We start from the raw sequence: 23,570 nt of genomic DNA on the forward strand, positions 1-23,570 counted from the left end.
AATTAATTTTGGCAAATGTGATATTTTGCAGTCATGTTGAATCCCATACAATGGCCACATTATAAATCTACTTTATAGACTTAGTTTTGTTTATTATAGAGTTCATTTATGAAATAGAGGAAATCTAAATTTTGCCTTGGCTTTACTCCAAACCATAGAAAATAGAGTATTGTTTTACAAAAGCTTGTTCTAAAATATCACTTCCTGAATGTGAAAGTATGCTGTTTGTGCAGATACATTCCACTGACATGCGCAATGCCCAGCTGAGAAAATAAAAAAGGGTAGTTAATCTGGACATTGCTCTTTCGTTTAGCTGTGACCTGTGAACAATTTCAGTTCAATGTGGAAAAAAGTAGGAATTTCCATTTTTGTGTAAACACTTCATTTTCTGATGGCATGGGAGCAATTTAAACTGAATCTGAGCAGGCATCAATAATTCAGAATAAATATTCTATTTTAAGAACTTTGACCACTATTATTGGGGGGGCCTTATTTCCAGGCCTGAGAAATAGCTTCTGAGATTCAGTTCTTTCATATCATGAAATCCATGAAAGCCATTTGTTTTTTTGTGTTTGTTGTGAGTGTGCACTCTTTGTTTTGTTTTTCTGCATAGGAAAGATTGAAGAACCAGCTGTTTTTGGTGTTTTATTTTGGGAAGGATTGAGTGAATTTTGCATTTACAAATGAAGGCAGATCTTAAGTAATAGTAGATTGATAAGATACATTTTTAGAGAAAATTTTCTGTAAATCAAATCTGATTTTTTATAGGGGTAATGTAACATTATATTCCCATCAAGACCTTGATGAAAAACATTTTAGGAAAAAAGAGCATTAATTCCATATATATTTAATATAACCAATGTGTTTATATTCTGCATAGTATAATCAGATTCATAGAACAGCCAATCCTATATATTTTATTAAAGAGGTCTTAAGCCCTGACCAGTGTAGCTAAGTTGACTGGGTGTCGTTCCACAAAGCAAAAGGTTGACAGTTCAATTCCCAGTCAGGACACATGCCTAGGTTGCAGGTTTGGTCCCAGGTCAGGATGCATACAAGAGGCAACCAATTGATGTTTCTCTGTCACACTGACATTTCTCTCCCTCACTTACCCTCTCTCTCTAAATTAATAATATCTTTCAGAAAAAAGAGAGAGATAACTTAAAACAAGAATTGTGTCTGAGTCCAACGGTCAGAGGTCCCAGAAAGACTAAGGCCAGGCAAGTGGAGAGGAGAGACAAAGGGGCAGGGAAGATTTTATATGCCAGGGCACAAAGAGGGAGGCCAACTAAGACATGTAATTTGTGACTTGCCTGCTTTTATGTCTACTAATAATATCATGGATACTTGGCAAAGGACTTTGGGTATGAACTGCTATAGATCAAAATCTATTGTTATCATCCATATTAGGCTTTCAAAATGTAGGAATGAAGTGAAAGCAATATATGAAAGAAGCATATTAAGATTTTTGCTCTCCTTTTTTTAATTTTTATTTATCTATTTTTTTTAACGACAGAGAAAGAGAAACAAAATTTGTTGGTCCACTTATTTATGCATTCATTAGTTGATTCTTGTGTGTGCTCTGAACAAGGATCAAACCCACAACCTCGGTGTATTGGGTCAATGCTTTAACCAATTTAGTTGTTCTCCCAGGGTACTCTACTTTTAGACCTTAGTAAATTTATAAAGATTTCTTGATGGGCTTTGGTACCAATAATACAAAATAAAAAGTACTGAATTAGCATGCAAGCTATTAGACACATATATAGGTACATGCTGTGAAGGAGGAAAAACTTTTCCTCAACCCTCTTAGGGTCTTTGGGTGGGTCTGGAAATTAAACTGATAGGTTAACAGGAAAAAAGAATACAAATTTATCTTAGTTTTATGCGACAGGGGAGCCTTCATCAGGAAATGAAGACCAAAAGGAACAGTTAAGCCTGTGCTGATGAACAGTTGAAATCCATGGGAAAATGTGATAGGAAAAAAGGATATGAGCTAAGGGTAGTAAACTCGGGGAAAATTAGCAACTTCATTTGGATTACTGTTAGTGTCCCTTTATCATCAGGGATAAGGATGTTGCTTTCCTCCAGATATAGGAAGGGCACCTCTTCCTCTCACTGGCAGTCTTATAACTGCGTCAGGAAAGAGGAGGGAGGTGAGAGAGTCCTTCTATACCGACTCTTTCTCAAATTCCTTCAGCTTGAAATATTCAGTATGCCGAAATGGCATATTTTGGGGTAGTAGGTTCTAAATTCCATCAGTATATATAAATATGTATGTGTATATTTCTCTCTGAAGACTTCTAATTTCTCCCTTTAGACTTAAAAAACAAAACTGTTGATGCAATCAAAATATATGGTGAGCTCTTACATTCTGCAACATTTTAATTTATATATGGTTAAAATATCCATGAATCTTTGGTTCGACTGTGTAACTCTAAGGGCTTGCCATTAAGAATAGAATCTTTATGGATCAATGTATAATTTATATGCCTTTACATATAGTATTAGCATTTCCAGGTTGATCTTTGTTTCCTCAAAATTTATTCATGGGTTCTTGCTAAGCACAAACCCATTACCCATCAATTTTGTAGTTTTTAAAAATGAAAAGACAAAGTTCAGCTTAATTCTTTTTTGTTTCTCTTAATAGAGATACATTTCTAATTCCCAAAGTAAAAATTTTATGAGAAAAAAATACTTTGGATTTTCATCTCTGGTGAAAAACAATGGTATGTCACAGATGAACCATAAAGTTAACTTAGAGTTCCATTCAATTACAGATGAACTCTTCCCTTTTCAGTTTTCACTGGTGGGCAGAGAAGCACATGGTACCATAAAAGGGGTCTATGGCCATTGATCGCACACTGCATCTGACAAGAGCAGCCACAGGCAGTTTTTCACTCCCGACTTACTACGACCCTGCCCTCGTGGTCATAGCTCCTAGAACCATGATCCTGGCCTGAACCAAGGTGGCCATCTTTACCTCTCCACTAGTCTGGGTGTCCAGCACAAAAACTCAAGTTAGCAGATAAGCAAGCAGGAAGAAGCAGAGTTAGAAGATCTAAGTTCTGGTCTGGACTGTTTTTCATGCTTTAAATGTATTATTTCACTCCTTACAAAACCTTAAATAGTAAATATAATTTTCCCCATTTTACAGGTTGAAAAAGTGAAAAATAGAAAGATTTAAGCAACCGTCTTACCATCACATACCTAGGGAGTATCTGAGCAGGGATTCACACCAACCTCTGTCTGAGTTCACAGATGCCCAGCTAGTTATTTGAACCATGCTGTTCAAGATTATTAGCCTTAAATAGGTTGTTATCTGTAAGCGAATGGAGTCTAGCAGCCCTCTGGTCAACTGCTAGGATGAAAATTCTTGAGGTTCTCAAGAATCAATAATTGTGTCTTATTTATCTCAAGAAAAGACTAGTTCAGTGTTGGCATAGAAGGTGTTTAAGAAATAATGATTAAATGAATTTTGTGTTGATCAATATATATTTTTTCAGGTTGTTTTAGTTAGAAATTGCATTAAAAGAGTACTCTTGTGTAAATACAAGATACACATTTAAAACTTTTGATTATGACAGAGATCATATAATGATATAACAAAAATCATTAATTCTTACATTTATTCACTCTTCCCTAATTTATTATATTATTCAGATAAATGAATGTATGGGTGAATGTACTCTTAAAATGACTTTGACCTTGGTACATCTCTGAAACTCACATTAGAAGTAAAATTGTAAGATTGTAGACAACAACTGGAAAAAATGATATTATCATTTGTCTTATTATTTAACACCAAAACATGAGCATAAGAAATCTGTGAGACATCAAAGTCAGTGAATATGCTAATGAATTTCTCACGTGTGCCAAAATAAAACAAAATCTAATAATTAAAAAAAAAAACTGTGTGTGATACATTACTGTTTACAAAGCATTTCACTAAGTCAATTCTTCCCCTGTCTACCATGAAACATAAAAATATTTGAGAAAAATTGCAGTATATTAATGTTTTCTGTTTTCAGGAGAGCCCTGTGATATATTTTCAATGATGCCCAATTTATAGAAAAGTATACAAATATTGAGAAGTTAAATTGCACAATTGTGGGAACAAAAGTTTCTTTTTAATCATTTTTTATTTTTCAATTACAGTTGACATATAATATTATGTTAGTTTCAGGAGTACAACCCACTGATTAGACATTATATAACTTACTAAGTGATCATCTCCATAAATCCTGTACCTATCTAAACCATACATAGTTATTAGAACATTATTGACTACATTCCCTACGCTGTACTTTACATCCCTGTGACTATTCTGTAACTACCAATTTGTACTTCTTAATCCCCTAAACTTTTCCACCCTTCCCCCAAACCTCCCACTCATCTGGCAATCATCAACGTATCCTCTGTTTCTAACAACTCTGTTTTGGTTCTGCTTTATTTATTTCATTTTTTGGATTCAATTGTTGAAAAATTTTATTATTCATAATTTTAATCATTTTTCTTCTTAAAGAAGATGCTTAACATTTCATGTAACACTGGTTTGGTGGTGATGAACTCTTTAGCTTTTTCTTCTCTGGAAATCTCTTTATCTGATCTTCAATTCTAATTGATAACTTTGCTGGGTAGAGCAATCTTGGTTATAGGTCCTTGCTTTTCATCATTTTGAATATTTCTCACTAATCCCTTCTAGTCTGCAAAGCTTCTGTTGAGAAATCAGCTGATACTCTTACAGGAGCTCCCTTGTAGGTAACTAACAGCTTTTCTCTTGCTGCTTTTAAGATTCTCTCTTTGTCATTAAACTTTTGCATTTTAAGTATGATGTGACTTGGTGTGGGCCTTTTGGGTTCATCTTGTTGGGGACTCTGAACATCCTGGACTTGTGTATCTATTTCTTTCACCAAGTGAGGGAAGTTTTATGTCATTATTTCTTCAAAAAGGTTTCAATTCCTTACTCTCTTTCTTCCTCTTCTGGCACCCCATGATGCGAATGTTGGTGTGCTGGAGGTTGTCTCAGAGGTTCCTTACACTATCCTCATTTTTTGGATTTATTCTTCATTTCTGACTGGTTCTTTTTTTTATGGTTACCATAGGTTATTTTTTTATGTTGTTAGAAGTTCTCACTAAGTTAGTTGAGCATCATCATAACTATTGTTTTGAACTCTGTATCTACTGGTTTGCTTGCCTCCATTTTGTTTAGTTCTTTCTAATGTTCTTTCACATTGGACCTGTTTATGTTTTGTTTTGTTTTGTTTTGTTTTGTTTTTGTCCCTCATTTTGGCTGCTTCCCTGTATTTGTTTCTATATATTACGTAGAGCTGCTATGTCTACCAGGCTTGAAAGAGTGGACTAATGTAGTAGGTATCCTGTAATGTCCAGTGGTACAGCCTCCCCATTTACCCAAACTCCAACTGTGTGCACTGTGTAAACCTTCCAGTCATAGTTGAAACTTGATTACTGTTGGCATGTCAGTGGGAGAGATTTAGCCCCAGGCTAATAAACTGTAAGAAAGCACAACCTGTCAAGTCAGTTGAGCAGGAGCCCACCTCACACAGCAGGACTTATTTCTGCAGGGCTCTGGTGCCCACTGAGTCCACTCCTTAGTGTGTCACTTGCAGAGGTGGTTGGGTGGTGCTTTAACATGGTCCGAAGCTGTCCACTAGGTGTGCTGACTCTAGGGCCTCCCAGAGAGTGCTCGCTAAGGTCAGATGCCCCCTGTGTTCTGCCAGGGGACATCCAGCATGAGCTACAAAGAATCTGCAGATGGCCACTACCTGTGCTGGGCTTAGAGGTGCCCAGGTGAAACCAAGCTGTGAAGCAATGGCAGCTGCTACTAGCACTGGGCCTAGCGCCACTTAGTGAGATGTACAGGGCAGATGGAGGCCAGATTCTGCTTGTTTGAGGAACTTTAGGAAAGTTTGAAGCATGAGCCAGGACAGTCATTCATATGGAAAAGCCACTGGAAACAGCATGGGTGGGCCCACAAGTTGGGTGGAGGAGGGTCTCAGGGAATTACCAGGGCAAGGCTAACAGCCTTAGCCATGTTGATGTCAAGTCATATGTGATGCCTTCCTGACAGATTTCTAAGGACTCAGGAAAAAAACAATGGCCTCTGCTAGCACTTCTCTCTGGGAGGAAGCTGCCCCTCCAGCTCTCATGTGATGCCAGACACTTCATTTCCTACCATACATCCCTGGTGCCTTTCAAGCTATCACCCCAGTGATAGAGTTCAGAGCAAATGAATCTGAGGAATTCCATGTGTGGGCCCTTCAGGAGGAATTACTGGGACCTCAGAAGCCCTCTATGTTACTTAGCCACAATTCCTACTGTTTTTTTGTTGTTGTTGTTGCTCAGTTACAGTTGCCCTACCTATTCCCCATTGCTCACCCCTACCCTGTCTGTCCCCAACACCCACAGTCAATCCCCTCATTGCCTGTGCCCATGAATCCTCTTCATGTTTCTTTTCTTGTTCCTTCCCCTTTTTCCCCTGTTATCCTCCTCCTCCTCCACTGGTTTTTATAGCCAGAAGTTATGGGAAGATCTCTTCCCATTACTGAAACCTTGGGCTGAGTGGCCTGCTATGGGACTGGGATCACTCATTCCTCAAGGGGGACCTATGCAGCTTGAACTGTCCCTCCAGATTTTAAAACACCACATGTGGATGTGTGACCATCCTTTTCTGTGTCTCCATCCCTCCTACCAGTCTCAATGTGGCTTCTTCTTCATAGGGTTAGTTTAGGACTTTCATTCAGCTATATTTCAGACATCCCTATATGATAGTTGTTCTGTTGTTTAGTTGTTATTTTGATGTGGTTATGGGATAATGTGAGTACTGCTTTTACCTACACTGCCATCTTGACCAGGAACTGTCTGGAGGAAAAGTGTTTTAGAGAATATTCTCATTTCCTAGACGGACTCTCTCCTACCTCTTATGAACTCAACTATTCACAGAACATTATCAACATTCTATGTCAGATGTAGGAGTACTCTGGAAAAGAATGCATGTGAATGTGGATTGCTTTATATTGAGTATATAAAATAGGTATATATTTATGTTTACTCTCAATCTATTTTCTATTAACCTACTCTCCTAATAATCAACATTCTTTCTTCTCTGGATAAAGTATGACATACTTTATGTAAAGTATGATAAAAATCTAAAACAGTGGTTCTGAAGGAGTGATCTCTCAACCAGCAGCATCAGTATCACCTGGAAATTTATAAATGCAAATTCTCAAACCTTCACTCCAGCTACTGAATCCAAAATGCTTGGGATAGAGCTCAGTAACCTGTGTTTTAACAAGCCCTCAAAGTGACTTGGATGCCACCATTCAAGAACTACTTAGCCACTTAGAAGCAATTATCTAAGAATAATTGTACTTGCACATTGCCCCTCCAGTCTGTAAAGCATTACTTCACTTGAAAGAAACACAAAATGGAAGTTATAGACCATGCATAATGAATATTTGCAAGAACAAATCATGTAGAATTTTCTAATTGGTGGAAATGCCCTTATTGCTTCATAAAAAAAATTGTTAGCTGGATATATAAATGTATATGGGCCCTGGCCAGGTAGCTCAGTTAGTCAGAGCACTGCCCCTACACACAAAGTTTGTGGGTTTGATCCTTAGTCAGGGCACATACAAGAAGCAACCAATGGATGCATAAATAAGTAGAAAAACAAATCAACATTTCTTTCTCTCTCTCCCTTCCTTGCTCTTTCTTTAAAATCAATTTTTTAAATTTTTTAAAAAAGAAGAAAGAAGCAAGAACAATCTCAAATTAACAACCTAACATTAAAACTAAAGGAACTAGAGGCCCTGGCTGGGTAGCTCAGTTGGCTAGAGCATCATCCTAATATGCCACGTTTGTGGGTTTTATCCCCAGTCAGCGTAGTACAATAAGCTACCAATGAATGCATAGACAAGTGGAACAACAAATTGATATCTCTCTTTCTAAAATAACTTTTTTAATTTTAATTTTTTATTTTTAAGTGCATTTTATTGATTATACTATTACAGTTGTCCTATTTTTTCTTCCCTTTATCCTGCTCCACCCTGCACTCCCGCTCCCTCCAGCATCCCCTCCTTATCATGTCCATGGGTCATACATATAAGTTCTTTGGCTTTTCCATTTCCTATACTTCTTAATCTCCCCCTCTCTATTCTGTGCCTACCATTTATGCTTCTTATTCTCTGTTCTTTTTTCCCTATTCTCTCCCCACCCCCTGCCAACTGATAACCCTCCATGTGATCGTCATTTCTGTGATTCTGTTTCTGTTCTAGTTGTTTGCTTAGTTTGTTTTTGCTTTTGTTTCAGGTTCAGTTGTTCAGTTTGTTGTCATTTTATTGTTAATAGTTTTACATCTTCTTCTTTTTCTTAAATAAGTCCCTTTAACATTTCATATAATAAGGGCTTGGTGATGATGAACTCCTTTAACATGACTTTATCTGGGAGGCACTTTATGTGCCCTTCCATTCTAAGTGATAGCTTTGATAGATAGAGTAATCTTGGACGCAGGTCCTTGCCTTTCATGACTTTGAGTACTTCTTGCCAGCTCCTTCTTGACTGCAAGGTTTCTTTTGTGAAATCAGCTGATAGTCCTATGGGCACTCTTTTGTAGGTAACTCTCTTCTTTTCTCTTGCTGTTTTTAAGATTCTGTCCTTATCTTTTATCTTGGGTGATGTAATTATGACTTGCATTGGTGTGTGCTTCCTTGGGTCCAACTTCTTTGGGACTCTCTGAGCTTCCTGGATCTCTTAGAAGTCTATTTCCTTGGCCAGATTGGGGAGGTTCTCCTTCATTAGTTCTTCAAATAAGTTTTCAATTTCTTGCTCTTTCTCTTCTCCTTCTGGCACCCCTATGATTCAGATGTTGGATTGTTTAAAGTTGTCCCAGAGGTTCCTAAGCCTCTCCTCAGTTTTTGATCTCTTGTTTCTTCATTCTGTTCCAGTTGAATGTTTATTTCTTCATTCTGTACCAAATCTTTGATTTGAGTCCTTGTTTCTTTTCCTTCACTGTTGGTTCCCTGTATATTTTTCTTTATTTCACTTTGCACAGCCTTCACTTCTTCCTTTATTTTGCGACCATACTCAATCATTTCTGTGAGCATCCTGATTCCCAGTGTTTTGAACTTTGTATCTGATAGGTTGGCTATCTCCTTGTCACTTAGTTCTTTTTCTGGGGTTTTGATCTGTTCTTTCATTTGGGCCATATTTCTTTGTCTTGGCATGCCTGTTATGTTGTAAGGGGTGGAGGCTTAGGTATTCACTAGGGCAGGGCAACTCACTTTGCTGCATTGTGATGCTGTATGCAGGGGAGGTGTCAGAGATGGAACAATGCTGTGTGCTTGGTTCTCACCCAACTTTCAGTAACTTCCCCCACTACCCACAAGCAGATTGTGCCCTTTCACATGCTGATTCCTAGGATGGTGGGCTTGTGTATGTTCTAGGATCTGTGGGCCACTCCAACAGACTCTTCTGTGAGACTGGCAGTTTCTCCTGCCACCATAACCCCCACAGGTTTTTACAGCCAGAGGTTTTGAGGCTTTAGTTCCCTGTACTGGAACCCTGGGTTATGCTCTCTGTCTTGCTCCCCAGTTGTTCCTCCTGGTTTAGCTGCACACAGATGTGATGTATCCCAGTCCACCAGCCACTGCCTTATCACCCCACCCCCACCCCAGGTTCCCCAGCTGTTGCATTGTCGTAGGTCCTTGCTCCCCTGGTTTCTCATATGCAACCCCTCCTACCAGTCTGGATGAATGCTTCTTTAATCCCTTGGTTGTTGGACTTCCATACAGTTCTATTTTATGGCAGTTCTGGTTGTTTTTGTTTTTAAATTGGTGGTTGTCCTTCCTTGGGTTGTGCAAGGAAATAAAGCATACACCTCCATCTTGGCCAGCCCTAAATTTAATTCTTTTTAAAAATTTAGAAATAATGTATGTATGTTTCATTGTTCATATATTTCTAACTTAATAACTTTTTTGGTTAATTGACCACCTGTCAGGCTGGTCCCAAATTTTCCTGTATAATAATGTTGAGATAGATGATATAAAAATGATAGATAAATAGATACAATTGATAGATATGAATGAAGTAAGGATACACGCACACTGCTTCAAGTCCTTTAAAGATACACAGAGAGGGCATTAACTACTTAAAATGTCTATATCTGAAGCATGTCTTTGGAAGTGAAATAAAGGAGTACGATACTGAGAACTACAGAAGCACAACCTGTCAATTCAGGGGGCTTGGAGCACAGAGAAGCTAGGAAAGCTGCCATGTAAGCAGTGTGGAGGCAGACAGGACCTCATCTAAGGAGAAGACCTTGACCTTTGGACCAGTTTTCTGGCTATTAATGTATGTCAAATCAGGCCTATACTTCACCAATGCCCAGTGAGACAACACTGTTGCTCCCCATATGTCTTTTGGAAATTTTAAAGATGAACAGAAGATATGAATACTATTTCTCCTTAGAGAAATCACATATATCACATATTTGTCTCCCTGTCCCTCTGTCCTTCTGTTCTTCTCCCTCTCCCTTTTTATCTCTGTCCCTGCTTCTATTTCTCTTCTCTCCTGATCTTTGCCTGCCTTAGGAGTCAAGACTGCCTGCTATGGAGGAAACTTGAGCCCTTTGACTGATGGATTGAAATCCTCTTCCACCGCAAGTGGATATGCAACCTAGTAATGCAGAATTCAGTGTGCTCTCTATAACACTTACACATTGAAATATAGTGAAGTCAACAGAACAAATGAAAAACAACAAGAACATTTCTTCAAGCAATTGCAGAATATCTCTCTCCAACACTAAATCTTCAGAAAGAAGATTTATAGTAAGGGTTATGGAGGAGTGGAGGAGGGCAGGAGAAAGAGTGAAAGTCATATTGCCAAATGGCTAGTAGTTAAAAGCTCTCTGCCTTTGGGCCTTTTTTTTTTTTTTTTTAAATCTTAACCACATTTCCTTTAAAAGAACTGTGAGTGATTACACATTATTGCCTCAAAGATATCCTAATATTCTTTAGTAGTTGGCTTTAGAGCCATGCAAGGGAAAACCGTTTCTGTTAGTACTGAGTGATAGCTCAACACTATTTAACAGGGCTTTAGGGAACAAAGCCTTCTGATTACTCAGGTGTCAATCTTCCCCCTCAGGTCTGGCTTCCTGTGTTGCTTTCACTACTCCCCTTATACTGTAAGAAGCAGAAAAGTAGTTTGAATATAAATTTGAGGTGTGAAAATTATATCCCCTGGGATATAACTTGGTTTATACTGGGCAGTTAGGCAATTTTCCCATTTCCAGAAGAGAGGTGGGAAGAGAGCGTCTATGTCACCTTGCTGGTTTTGCCTTAGCTTTGTGGGTGGATACAAAGTTGTATTTCTAGGTAGAAAATGAGCTGGGAGTGGTGGCACGTGCCTATAGTCCCACTCAGGAGGCTGAGGCAGGAGGATTGCTTGAGCCCAGGAGTTCTGGGCCGTAGTGTGTTATGCCCATTGGGTGTCTGCACTAAATTTGGCATTAATGTGGCGCCCTCCCAGGAGCAGGGCCCACCAGTATGCCTAGGGAGGGGTGAACTGGCCCAGGTCAGAAACGGAGCAGCTCAAAACTCCCATGCTGATCAGAAAATGACCCCCAAAAGAAAATGAACTACTATGAGGGTTATGGCAAGGAAGAAAATATAAAAAGGTTTAAGGAGAAAAACACATTACCCCAATAAATTTAATTAAAAAATATATATATAAAAGAAGAAAAATTAAAGCTTTATGAAGAAAATCATATGATGCGTTTGTATCATCAACTCTTTAGATTCAGCAGCCAAAAAAATTGAAGACAGAGACTCAGATACTTGTATACCCATGTGCATAGCCCCATTATTTACAACAAGCAAAAGGTAGAAACAACCCAAATGTCCATCAACAGATGAATGGATAAACAAAATGCACTATATACAATAATGGAATATTAGCCTTAAAAAGAAATAAAATTCTGATGCTACAAAAAGGATGAACCTTGAAGATGTTATGGTTAAGCTAAGTGAAATGAGCCAGTCAAAGGCATAGAGGCATAAAGTAGAATAGTGGTTACTAGAGGATGGGGCAGGAAAGAATTGGAGAGGGTTATTGTTTAATGGGTACAGACTTTCAGTCTGGGGTGAAGGAAAAGCCCTGGAAATGGATAGCAGTTACGGTTGCACAACATTGTGAATCTACTTAGTGCCACTGAATGGTACACCCAAAAATTGTTAAAGTAGTAAATTTTACGTTATGTACATTTTACCACAATAAAAAAAGAGTTAAAAAATAATAATCTTCAGATTTATGAAGGTCCATTGTATGGGTCCTTGGTGCATTTCAAAGGTTTATGAAACTATTGCTCTGAAGTGGACAAAAATAAAATGGATAACCCAACAGGCATAAACAAAATCCCTCAAGAATTTTATATGTAATCCCACTTTTAACAGTCATTACATAATAAAGAATGAAACTAAAAATTGTTGAAAACTGAAAAAGCATTAAATGAATATTATGGAACAAAGTTCTGTATCCACAATGAGCGGTAGGAGTTTTCATAGGCAGATTGTGTATGCATATTGAGATAGATATTGAAGTTTTGAAAACTTATTTTTCAGGTAAATTTCACAGGAAGTGGCAGAAAAGAGCAAAGAGTAGACAAAATCCAAAGAGAGAGTGACAAAAAGAAGCCCATCTTATGGCCAGTTACACAGGGGAATAAGAAGAGATAAATGAGAGTAGAGGTTGAGAGGTCTGAGATAGCAACTGCCTGAAAAGCTAAAAATAGAGAATTTAATCTGGGATGAAAGAAAATGTGTGTGAAACCTGACGGTGATTGGTGATGTCTCATTCTCCGACGTTCTAACTTCACCCTCAGTATCAATGAACAGTATTATTGATGGCGATGGGGAGGAAAATGTGGGCCTGGGTGCCAATGAAAGGCATTTTGGCTGAGTATCTTTGATGCGCTCATCAGAGGAGAGATGAGAACAGGAAGAGTAAAGAACAGGGGCTGGCAAGAGCTGCGGCAGGAAGCAGCCCACACGGGGCAAAGGTTTGGGCAGGTTTCGAAGGGAAGAAAGCGACCATTGCTGGCACTGGTGCAGAGCAGAACACAGCAGGATTTGGCAAGAACAACCAGGTAGGAAAAGAGAGAAAAAAAGATAATTGAAAGATACGAATGAGTCTAATCTGGTAGCCAGAAGAAAAAAGTAGTCTTGCAGATGAATAGAAAAGATGGGGACAATAGAACATAGTTATAACAAAAGCAAAAGTATTAAATTGGTGTTTATTAATTTAGCAGTATGTTAAATATAATGAGTTAAATTTCTGTAAGTTCTACAAGTGTAAACAGCAAAGACAAGGAGATGAGTTAAAAAGAAACTCCCAAAATTTCATAAGGGAAAATGTCTCATTCCTCTAACCACACACTTCAACACATTTGTTCTATTTTAGAAGTCTTTTCCCTCAGAGCTTTGGAACCTTTGACTGAAATCATCATTGATAACCTTAACTTCATCTGAAGCTTCTTGGTACATGCCCTTGTGTGAAAATACATCATGTATATAGTAAATAACCAGGCACGCACAGGTCTGCGCTTTAGTGATACTTACCATAATAAATACAGTGTGTTTGGTGACCTTCCTTCCACCAAATAAATAATGTGTTCCACTGTTACATTACACCAAGTAAATCAATGAAAACAAATGTCTTTCTGCGGAATAATTTGGTCTTAAACTCTTAACATGTATCAAGAAATAGATTTCCGGTGTTCTTGAGCATGGATTGTAAACAGCACCATGCCGGTGGTCTGTGTTTATTGTTTTCTGAAACTTTAGAGGGGGAAAGAATTGTTTACTAGAGTAAAATCCTTAAAAAAAAAAAAAAAAAAGGATTTCTTTCATTTAAGTTAATAACATACCACATATATTTGTCAATCAAATTAAAATTACTGTCAGCCCATAATGCATTTTAGTTTAGCCAATATCAGTCAGTCCTGATTTATTTGCTTAATACAAATCTAATTGAGTTTCAGCCTGTTCTTCTCCTTTCAACTGTTAACTGACCAAGTACATCTTTAATTTTCAAGACCTATGGTGTGGTAGCAGTTGAGAGGAAGGGTGATTTGCATAAGGCCCCAGAAGGGTGCCAAAACTCTTCACGCTTTTAACAACAGCCTTTATTATTCTGTAAGTGGATGTGTTGAATTTTCATGCTTTTGTTTCCAGTTCAGCCCTGACAGAAAAGAATAAAGTAGATTTTGCCAGCACCCCTGCTGTGCCCTGGGGGAGAAATTCAATGTGCCTCATTTGTCTTAATTGGAGAACCGCCCTCAGCACCAGCTTTTTCTATGAATATATTAGCATAACAGACAGAAAATTCAAGCCCACTTTTGTAGAAGTAGTGTCCCCCACCCCCCCCACACCCCTCCCATTTTTGAGACTAATAAAAACTGCAAGAGGGAAGAAGCGCATGTTTCATCTCCTGGATTTCTGGTAGTTGCTGTTGTAAAATTCTCTGTACAGGAGAGATGCATCAAGCCTATTTTATCTCTGCACTGTTATTAGAGCCAGTCGTGAAAAATGTGATAAATATCATCCATGACAGAAAGCTGAAAGCTTCTCTTTATTCTTCATAATGTGCTAATCCTATATACTTGTTCTTTGACGGGTTATGCTGTTTTTTGCAGAGGGGAGAGTTGGTTTTACACAAAGACAAATGTGTAGTCACTAGGAATGTGAAGGAGAGCAGAATTTAACACCCCCAAAATATGTCACTTTGGCAGGAGGATTATTTTGAGCTAAAGGCAATCAAAACCCAACAGATTCCGGAAAAGCTCTTTGCCTCCCCCTCACTGGCCTAAATTTACATTGGAAAGGGAGCCTATACCAGGAGGAGAGCTCTTAGCAGAGATACCATTGAACCTAAGAAGCTTATCTGCATAACAGGGCAACCTTTGTTTCCCAAATAGCTCCTCTGCCTTCCTGTGAATGGCTTCCTCCCCTTTGTATCCTCAAACCTCTACCTTTTTCTTTAGCTCAGGAGGTTATATAAGCCTCAATTACCTGACTGCCCTTGGTAGCGTCATATCTTTATGGGGCTCCCATATGTACATAATTGAATTTGTTCTCCTCCTGTTAGTCTGTCTTATATCAGTTTAGTTATTAGACCAGCCAAAGAACCTAGAAGGAAAGAGGGGAAATTTTTCCCACCCCTACTAATGATTCCTAAAAAAAAAGAAAATTCTTACCAAGACAAATTTATTAACAATAAAACAAACAGTGTTATCTCAGTCAAAGCAGGATTTTAAACTCCATGCCAATTCACTGGAGAAATAATAAATTTATCTTCTATTTTTCATATTACAAAAGGGTTCTAAGTCTGTAAGAACAGCCTGTGCCATGTAAATCATTTCCCTAATCCAGGCCCTTCCAGTATCTGATTGAACTAATGAAATTTAAAGGTAGGTGTTTGAAAAGAAATATTTTGTTTACATGTTCCCAAGCCTGTATTAATTCTTTCATCACATTTTTAACCTGCTTGTCATTGCCAGCATGTGAAAGAGATGAAAAACATAGGAAAGATGTAATTTCTTAATAAAACGCGGTGTACACATTTTCTTGGAAATATGGCTGCCTTTCAAAAAAACAGTGAATCCATATTTTGTCTTGATTTTTCTCCAGCAGGCCTAATTTACCACGTCAGTCTCCTGCTTCTCTCACAAGAAGCCTTTCAGGGATTTCAAGTAAGGTATTATTTTTTATTATTATTATTATTATTTGGTTAAGAAGTTGTTTTATTTTGAATTATTTTATGCCTACTTAAACATTAAATATGTTTTAGGTCAGGTTTTTTGGGTAAATGGAAGGCAAAATTTTTGGAATAATAATTTTGAGCTGCAGAAGTAAGAAAAAAATCACTGATTCTTTCTTCTGTGTAATGTTCACTGTATCTCCAATTTCAAATGCTTGATACACTTCATGGGAAGCCTGAAGGCAAATCTGCAGGATTAATACACTCTTTCTTGCCTCCTCCTTTCTCCTTTTACTTTCCGTTCACTCAACCCCAGTAAACATTCCAAGAGGCTATGATGAGTGGGCAAGTGTTGGAAACTAGGAATAAAATGTTTGCTTTCTTCTGTAAGTGAATCTAATATAATCATTTGGCTTTATCTGTCCTGTGAGGATGTCAGCTTTTTGCTTTACTACTGGTTTCATTTACATTATAAAAATGACAAGCAGTTTACCCAGTTTATCAGATAATCCCTGTTGCTTTCTAAATAAACATTCTAGACATTCTGAGAGTTTCCCCTTCAATCTTTCTCCTCACCCTAACTCTCCTTGAGATTTTGCCTTGGATCTGCACTCTCACCTGACTCACTTGGCTCAGCCTGTTCTGCACATCAGTAGGGAGAGATGGTCCTGGGAACATTCAGCCCATCCCCATACTACTTTTTTTCAATTACAGTTGACATTCAACATTACTTTTGTTAGTTTCAGGTATACAGCATAGTGGTTAGACGTTTATATAATTTATGAAGTGATCTCCCAATAAATCTAGTTCCCACCCACCTGGCACCACACTTAGTATAATATTATTGAGTATATTTCCTTTGTTGCACTTTACATCCCAATGACTATTTGGTAAGTACAAATTCGTACTTCTTAATCTCTTCACATTTTTTACCCAGCCCCCCCGCATTCTCCCATCTGGCAACCCTCAGTTTATTCTCTGTATCTATGAGTCTGTTTCTGTTTTGTTCATATATTTTGTTCTTTAAATTTCACATACAAGTAAAATCATATGGTATTTGTCTTTTCTCTGTCTGACTTATTTCACTAAACATAATACCCTCTAGGTCCATTCATGTTGCCACAAATAGCAAGATTTCATTCTTTTTATTGCTGAGTGATATTCCACTGAATATATGTACCATTATTTACCCATCTATTGATGAGCACTTGGATTGCTTCCATATCTTGGCTATTGTCAACAATGCTTCAGTTAACATAGGAATGGATATATCTTTTTGACTTAGGATTTCAGATTTCTTCAGATAAATACCCAGAAGTTGAATTGCTGGGTCATAAAGTAGTTCTATGTTAACTTTCTGGGGAACCTCCATACTGTTTTGCATAGTGGATGCACCAACTTGCATTCCCACCAACAATGCATGCGAACATGTGTTGTTGGTTGACTTATTGATTATAGTCATTCTGACAAGTATAAGGTGATTTGATTTGCTTTCCTTGAATGATTAGTGACTTTGAGCTTCTTTTCATATGTCTATTGGCCATCTGTGTGTCCTCTTTGAAGAAGTGTCTATTCAGGTCCTCTGCCCATTTTTTAACTAGATTGGGGTTTTGTTTTGTTTTTGTTTTTAATATTTTGGTGTTAAGTGGTGAGAATTCTTTATAAATTTTGGATATTAAGCCTTTATTGCTGTGCTATTTGTTTCTTTTTTAAAAAAAGATTTTATTTATTTCTTTTTAGAGAGAGGGGAAGGGAGGGAGAAAGAGCAGGAAAGAAACATCAATGTGTGGTTGCCTCTCACGTGTCCCCCACTGGGGACCTGGCCCACAACCCAGGCATGTGCCTTGTCTGGGGATTGAAACGACAACCCTTTGCTTCTCAGTCTGGTGCTCAATCCATTTAGCCACACCAGCCAGGGCTATTTGTTTCTTTTAAAATAATAATAAAATACTAATTTTTTAGGAGTCTTATATTTACTGCTATTCCTAACAACTTTGCAAAATAATAAGGACAGAGAATTGGAATTAGAGGGAGCATTGAGGACTGAATTACAAGACTTTCCAAGAAGTTGTTGCTATTGTTCTTAAGAATATTGTATTATTGTGAGAGTAATATGTGTTCACCTTATCAAAATGAGAAAAACCTTGTGTTTTAGTGTTTTTTTGTTTGTTTTTTAGTTGGTCCTGTTTCTGAGAAATATTCTTTGCAGACATATTAGGCAAAATGGTATTTTGAAATATGCTGATGTGTTATAGTACTTACATGGTGCCCCCCATTCCCATAGCTGATTTGGCCCTAGGTGGTCTAGATTGAAAGGTGCAAGTGGAGTTAAACTCTTTGGGAAGATTAATTAGTTGTTAATCTGAGCAGAGTTAAGGACGACTGCTTTATGGTAATTCATTCATTATTTTTTGTGCCATCACACTTTATGGAAATCCATTTTCCCCACAAAAGCTAAGCAGTGGTAGTAATGGCTCTTGAAAATGAAGCATAGATATTTGGGGGGGGATGTTAAAACTGGGGAACAGATGGATAGGAAATTAACTTTCCCCATGTCCACAAAATATAAATTTATCTTGAAGACCTGGAGTAAAAATAATTCTGATGGTTTTAAGAAGCACGTTATTGTGGGCACTATGTAGGGTAACGGGTAAGTGGGGAACCTAATGAGGAGATAGGTCTTGATGGGGCATCTCTCTCACAAGAAATTCCTGGGATTCTTTTATGAATCAATATTTTAAAGTGTGAAATTTCAAAAATCTAAATATTAATATGCAAAAACCTACAACCGACTTTGGAAGATACTCTTTTGATCATACAAATTTATTTAATTTATACAAGTTCCCTACATGATCAGAGCACACCAACCAAGCAATACCAAATTAGGAGAAAACCAATGGGCAAGAGTAGAACATCTAGTAGGACCAGAGTTTATGGCAAAATATTCCTGAGTTTAAACATATAGTTCAAATAACAATGACCTAAAATTTCATGTGATAATCACTTCTGTCACAGTTACAAAGAAAAAGATACATAAGGGGTAATTTAACATCAACGAATTAACAATAAGATGTGCCACTTCCTGTAGTAACAGGCATAATGAAGTGATGAGAGAAAAACACTTACATTTGTTTTGTACACAGAAATTTCTCACTTTAGGGAATTCGTAACAAATTAACCAAATGGGAGTCCTTGTCTATTTAGGGAACACCATGGCTATTCTTTTTTTCTTGTTTAAACTTCTTTACAAGTTATTGATTAACTATTCACTTTCTTGGTTGATAACCTCTGTATCTGATTCTGAAGACTTAGCCAACATAAACAGGGAGAGTCTTGTTAAGTAACTCCTGATTTATCTGTCAACTCTTTTTAGTGATTATATCTGTTCTCTGAAAAGACAAGAAATGCCAGGCAATGAATGATGCTTGTTAAATAATTATATCCTTTAGGTTTTAACCTAAAAAAAACAAAGACACTTGTGTGAAGTATGACTTTCTGCACACATTTTTCCCTCTGGAAAACCACCTGGTTCCCCATAAGAAGGTAGAGTAGAAGTGGTACCTTTCTGGCATCTGGGCAAACTGAGGAAGGACCAAGATTCCGCTCTGCAGTGTTAATTGGTCAGATGAAGGAAAGCAAGGGACACAAGGACATGGACTGTCACTGTTGCCAGCAGCTATCAAGAATATTCTAAAACATAGCCCTGGCTGGTGAGGCTCAGTGGACTGAGTGCTGGCCTGAAAACCAGAGAGTCATCGGTTCAATTCCCAGTGAGGGTACATGCCTGGTTTGTGGGCCTGGTCCCCAGCAAGGTGCGTGCAAGACGCAACCACACATTGATGTATCTCTCTCTCTCTCTCTTTCTCCCTTCCTTTCCCTCTCTCTAAAAATAACTAAATAAAATATTTTAAAAATTAAAAAAGAATGTTTTGAGAAATAGAGAGAACAGAGTAGGAAAGTAAGAGATCATTTAAATGTATGCACTTGATATTGAAAGCAAACAGAGGAAAAGCAATTGTCAAAATGTACAACAAGAGAAGGAAGTACAAGTGCTACTAGGGTGCTAAAGAAGTTCAGGTAGTGTCAGGAAAAGACATTGCAGGATGGATACCAAGCAGGAATACACGCAACAGAAGAAGAAACAGGAGATCTTGTCTAGGATTCTTTGGGCTGTGACACTGCTGTCTTTATCACTCATGTGAATAAATTACTCATCTCTATGTGAGATTCTGTCCTATGAGCTACGAAACATTAACATTTCAACTGATAAAACCCCCGCAGGAATTCCGCAGACCACTTGGCTGGATGAGATTTGGATACAATAGCTTGTGCAGTTAGGCAACCCTTCACCACCTAGCTAGCTTTGATTTGCATGCGTCTCAGCAGACTCAAAGAAAAGATGTTAAAGTCTGTTTCCAATCTGCATTCAGATGTATGTTGATAGGATGTAAGTGAGGGCAATAGGGACAAGATTGCAGAAGAAATGGTGGAATCCCTTAGAAGAAAAATCATAATGAGAAAGAAGTTCTGCATAGTGAACCAGACACCAAAACAGGTTCAAGCATATCAGGGAATTCAGGATCAAGCACAGAGAATAGAGTTTCTAAGGTTTCGGAAGTTAAAAGCGGGTGAGCACCGCCACACAGGTGACCTGAACCCAGCAGTGGGAATATGCTGAGGCAGTGCCACAAGTACCACCAGGGGCACCTGGGCAGCAACAAAGCACAGAAACAGCAGGAGGCAGCTAGTGGTGTAAAGAAAGGGAAGGTGTTGAGATTCAGTCAAGTTGGAGGTGCCCATAAAAATATTAAATTGACCTTACCTAAGAATCGTGGGCTATTGGGAGTCTTTTATACGGGCATAATGGTGTAGTGCTGAAAATCAGTCTGCTATTGTTTCCATAACAAAATACTATAGACATGGTGGGTTAAACAAAAGAAATTTATTTTCTCATAGTTACAGAATCCAGAAATCCAAGATCCAGGTGCCATCAGAGAGGTCTGGTGAGGGCTACTTTCCTGGCTTGCAGATGGCTGCCTTCTTGCTGTCCTCACATGGCCTTTCCTTTGTGTTCACACAGACAGGATGAGCTCTCCTGTCTCTTCAGCTTCATGGAAGGACAGTAGTCCTATTGGATTAGGGCTCTCCCTTATGATTAACTTAATTACCCCTTTAAATATCTATCTCCAAATACAGTCACAGAGTTACTGAGGGTTAGGTTTCAATATATGAATTAGGGGGTGGAGACACAGCCCATGACACTAGAATAAAGACTAATTTTCCTGGTGAGTCTCACCCTTATGACCTCATTTAACCTTAATTACGTCCTTAAAAAGCCTATCTCCAAACACAGTCTCACTGGGGATTAGGGCTTCAACATATGATTCATTGGGAAGCAGAATTCAGTCCATAACAAGGAGTCAGCATGGATCTTACAAATGAACCTAAGAAATGGAAAAGCAAAGAATCCTACCTTGTTCATACCTGGGAGCTAAAGATAATCATCCATCTTCAAGGATTTCTATATGACCTGTAAATAACAAAACCTTGTTACATCAATTAAAAAGCCAATTATCCTCTCTCAGTGTGTCCAAGAAATGGTGTTGAGTCACCCTGTAATCTAATGGGAATTTAGTCAAAAGAAGTATTCACCACTTATATCTACACTGTTAAAAAGAACTGAGACACTGTATGAACTCTGACCAATAAGTTTTTTTTGGCTTTAAGAAGGTGTACTCCATTTCAGATTTGTGCGGTTGCTATCTATTGCATCTAACTCTTCAGAAGACACAGAAATAAAAATATGAATGTGATATTGGTGTGTTGCAATGTGGGCTTAAAACATTTACCATGATTCCTTTATTTTTCAAGAGAAAAGGAAAACCGAAAGTACACCAAAATTTAAGTACTCAATTGATTTTTCCCAAAAAATAATTCAAGGAGCATAGAAGATTTGACTTTAGTGTATGCCAATAACCTGAGTTAGAGGCGGCTCAAAATACTGCCCTGCCACACATTAAATGAATATTCAATATCCTTGATTTGTTTTCTTTTAGTAAGTAGCTGGCTATCATATGTGGCCAATATATCATTTAGATTGGGTTATAGGCTATATAAACCAATTCTGACTTAAACAAAAAGGGAATGTTAGATAAAAAGAAAAAAAAGGAAGAGAGTGGAAGGCAAGTTCCTGGCCTTTGAAAGGAGAGGCTGCAGAGTAGCCAAGTTTTAGAGTTCTAGGGAGCATGACTCAACAACCACTCTCTTTAAAATGCTACTCTTGGGATAAATTACAGCCTCATTATTCAAATTTTCATGAAAAACAGGTCAGCAAACCTTGGGTCAGGCATCCATTTGATTAGCAATTCCACTTAGACCACACATGATGAAGTGGATAGTTTTTCAAGGAAAGTATGGAGTACTATTAGAAAAATGGAAATGGACCCAAGACAGGAAAAAGCAACAGATGTTCATGAGGAGCAAATGCCTGAAATAAACTGTGTTGTATATTGACTATGGAGAAGTGAGAACATTAGTATTAGCACTGACAATAAAAGAACTTCACTCCACATTTCTTTCCCATAAATGACATCCAGGGAAAAAGGAGAACCTCATCTCAAGTACATTGGAAGGAAGGAAGGGAGGGAGGGAGGAAGGAAAATACTAGCAAAGAATGTCTGCCTAGCTAGCTGCATTTAAATACAGTAAAACCTTGGTTCTCTACAAAGTTGTTCACAGAAGAAAATGTCTCAGTCGGCTAACAAAACTTTGGGTCTTGATTCTCTACCTGACAGCCCTTTTATGCTCATACCTGTATGAACTGTCACACTTCTCTCAGGCAACAAACTAAGTTGATTCAGCTTTCAAACAAATCACTTCTCGGGTTTCTGGAATGCATGAAGTTAGAGAACCGAGGTTCCACTGGATTAGATGACTATTTGCCCCCCTTGGAGGATGTGTGCGCCCTTTCCTGGTTTGTCCTGCTGCCACTGCCACTTTACCACCTTTCTGCGTTTCAGTATGATCTTCATTAGTTTTTCACCTCCCCACAGATCTACTCACCCACCCCAATGTCTCAACAATGCCAGCACGACAGCAATGACCACTGCATTTTGGTGTCTCATGACGTGGCAATCTTCCTCAACGTGGTAATGACATGATAATCTAACTGTTCCCTAAATCTTGGTGTCCAGGTGCTGTAACCTCACCTATTGTCACAAGGCTCCATGTTGGTCTGACTATAGAGCTCTCAGAAAGAACGAATTCTTGTGATGCCATTAAGAAAAGTCTAGGCCTAGACTAAACAGCCTTTCAACTATGTTTGTTTGGGCATTTTTGAAGGCCGGTCTGCTTTTGAAATGGCTCTCTGAAAGGCCAAATGGGGAAAAGCCAAGAGCTCTGGGCAATACTTCAAAAGTCAACAGCTGCTCGGCACTCCCAGTCAATCCCAATTTGCCACTTGGCTGCTTACTGATGAGCTGCTTGTACGAATGTTTGATAGCCCCATAGTGTATTTTCTGGTTCACCCATTGGCTTGTCAAGCATTGGGCAGATAATTTGGTACCCCAGAAGTTTGGCTTCTCAGCAAAACAGCTTGTTACAAAGAAAAGAGTATTTGATTGAAAGTCAAGAGTCCAATTTCAGGTTTGAAATGTCCCTAATTACATATATGGTGTTGGGCAAGTAACTTTAAAGTATCGGGGCCTTAAGGGGGTTTTATTGTTGTTGTTTTGTTGCTGTTGTTAACATTTTATTATGGGAATTTCAAACTTATGTGAAATCAGAAAGAATAATAC

Source organism: Pteronotus mesoamericanus, unplaced genomic scaffold (genome assembly GCF_021234165.1).
Source record: "Pteronotus mesoamericanus isolate MK-2021 breed Mesoamerican mustached bat unplaced genomic scaffold, CSHL_Meso_final scaffold_167, whole genome shotgun sequence".
Lineage (NCBI taxonomy): Eukaryota > Metazoa > Chordata > Mammalia > Chiroptera > Mormoopidae > Pteronotus > Pteronotus mesoamericanus.